The sequence below is a fragment of the Bidens hawaiensis genome, unplaced genomic scaffold (genome assembly GCF_021521415.1).
Source record: "Bidens hawaiensis isolate Kalapana, Puna unplaced genomic scaffold, B.hawaiensis_p1.1 tig00013117_1, whole genome shotgun sequence".
Taxonomy (NCBI): Eukaryota; Viridiplantae; Streptophyta; class Magnoliopsida; order Asterales; family Asteraceae; genus Bidens; species Bidens hawaiensis.
In genome coordinates this window covers 723,014-725,636 of record NW_027492107.1, presented here as the reverse complement: position 1 = coordinate 725,636, position 2,623 = coordinate 723,014, and the positions used below count along the sequence as shown (strand labels likewise).

Below are 2,623 nucleotides of genomic sequence, written 5' to 3'. Positions count from 1 at the left end.
CTGAAAATCTAACCATAATTTACTAAGATGCCAAAGTGGTGGCTTCACAACCATCGTGCACACACGCCAATACATCTCTATAGTCCCTTGAGATTGTGAAGCTATCGTAAACCTTTCCATCAGCACTCTTCTTGTACTCGAACAAGAGTGAAGAGTGATTAAACGCCGTTAGTTTCACAAATCCTCAATCGTGATCTTTATACATACTCCAAAATGTATCAACCGTAGTGAAGTCTGACAAATGGCTCCCTCTGCCACCAACCACAACATGAATCGTCCCATTCACAGTACCAGAATAATGAGATATTTCCGAGTTCACACATTGATTCTAACAGGAAAAGATCAATAAATTATTATTCGTGATTGTTTAAAGTTAAACGAAGGAAAAGTGTAATATATATACACACACACATACCTGATATATAGGACAGGTTCTTTCATAGTTATGGACATGTACGAAAAATGCAATGACCACTTTATATTTTTGCCATAGCTTTTGTAAGTGGGCTCGTCCCATCGGCTCTTCAAAGGCACCCTCGTTGGCTAGATATTGGTTCGAAGAATAGCCAAGAACACAGTGAGCAGAAAATATCAGCCACGGTTGTTTGTTTCTATCCACCGATGCCAAACATTTCTCTATCCATGCATATTGTTCTGTACCCTCTCGCCAGTCGTGCTCTGAATCCGCTATACAGAAGTGAAACATTCCATAATCCGTTGAGTACCAAAACTTAGCTCGGTTTTCAGCAGGAACATAGTACATAGTCTCCGCTGGCACACCACACTCCCCACCCGAATCAGCAGTGTTATAGAAGGACCCCGAGTTAGGATAATCACGTTCATGATTGCCACTACATGATAATAACAAGAGTTATTAATATATATACATAGACACAATTTAACGCTCAAATATACAACTACACGTCTATACGAACCTTGCAATCATATATGGCTTTACTGATGAAATTGGTTCGACTTGTGCCGTGAATTGATCCCATTGTGATACAAATCCATTTGCATATGGCAAATCTCCTATATGGAAAACTATATCATAGTTATCGAGGTCGTTGATTAACTGGTCTGTAGTAATCAGGGATCCTGGCTGATAATTTGCATACTCATTTGATCCATCGCGTTCAGCCTAAATACATGATTTCATACAAGACTTATGTGAGTGAGTGAGTCATATAAAAGATAACATGTTTTTAACGCGATATTAGCGAGTGCTACCTTTCCCATGTCTCCGAATATTATAACGCGTTGTAGCGAGTCTTGTCCTGGATATGGGGATGATTTGAATGAATATGTTTTACTCCAAATAGTTGATCCATTTTTCAGCTTATGTCCCATTCTATATTCATATCTGAAAAATGTTTTCATAAAATAATATGAATTAAAACAAATATAAAAATTAAAATAAATTGTAATCACAAAGGTCACACACTTACATGGTGTTAGGCCACAAATCCTTTAAGAAACTAGTGTGGATAAAACCAGGATCGCCATCCAACGGTACGAGCAGGGGCGCCTTTCGTGCAATTATAACACGTTACATAGGTTCATTTTAATATATTATGTCACTTACGTTGTATAGTTAAACAATTGGGAAAATTATCAAAATAGACACGCACGCTCATTGGAGTTAAAGATAAGACGCCATACCACACATACTGCCACGTTTAAAGGTTAATGTTCCAGCGGGAGAAAGCTTTTTGATTTGGTCCTTCCAACCCCATTCGACTAGTGGAGTCGCTTCATCAATATTGTAACCGCTAGTCCAAGTTACCGTCATCTACATAATCGCACAACATAACACATATTAATGTAAAACATAAGTTAAAAAGTTAAGGATGATTAAAAATTGTACCTCATCCCAAGCCTTTCCATGAGCAAGCCGCGGGTATAGAGGGGCCTTAGGATTCGCAAATGATATCGGGTCTAATACAGCCACCAGTTTTGGCTGTAATTCCATAAACAATTTCAAATGTTTATTTTAAATTTACAAAATCGCAAATTTACATTTTCTAATCGCCCGTAAACAACGCGAACGAGAAATCAGCACGTTGGTTAATAATCTGAAAGCTCAACGTTGCCTTTCCAGTGGTAGCATAATCAGCAGTAGAGTGGTTTGCAAACTTGTACTGTTACAAAACATATTCCATGTTAAATATAAAACAATATATAATTAATTTGCCTTCAATATTTATGGTAGTATCATTATTATTATACCTTTATTGGGGCTGTGCATATGTATGGAGCTTGAGGCTTCTTACCGCCCTCAGAGTAACAATCTGATGCACTGTAAAATTCATTCAGTAATTTTTTATAAAAAGAAAACTATAGGAATAAGGTGCAAGTATTGTAACAAGGATAAAAGATTTGTTACTTGAACTTTGCCGGTGAAAAAACTCCAACTAGGGCTGTAAACGATGCGTCCGTTCGGCAAGAAGTTCGTTTATGTTCGTCCGTTTAATAAACGAACCGGACATGGACACAAAAATTTTCGTTCGGTAAGCTTAACGGACAAACACGGACAAGGGCCAAGTCCGTTCGATAGTGTTCGTGAATGTCCGGTAATGTTCGTCCGGTAATGTCCGTCAGGTATCGTTAGTGTTTATATCTA

The 2,623-nt window shown here is 37.9% G+C and overlaps 1 pseudogene across 1 annotated transcript; it reads right to left on the bottom strand.

The window, feature by feature from the left end:
- On the bottom strand, window positions 1–1,972 carry LOC143543316 (putative inactive purple acid phosphatase 27; annotated as a pseudogene). The gene is made up of 7 exons (XR_013137052.1): window positions 1,868–1,972; window positions 1,663–1,792; window positions 1,449–1,528; window positions 1,231–1,363; window positions 936–1,165; window positions 416–851; window positions 1–328 (listed from the first exon to the last, which is right to left on the bottom strand). The product of XR_013137052.1 is annotated as a putative inactive purple acid phosphatase 27 (transcript).
- Between the last annotated feature and the right edge of the window lie 651 nt (window positions 1,973–2,623).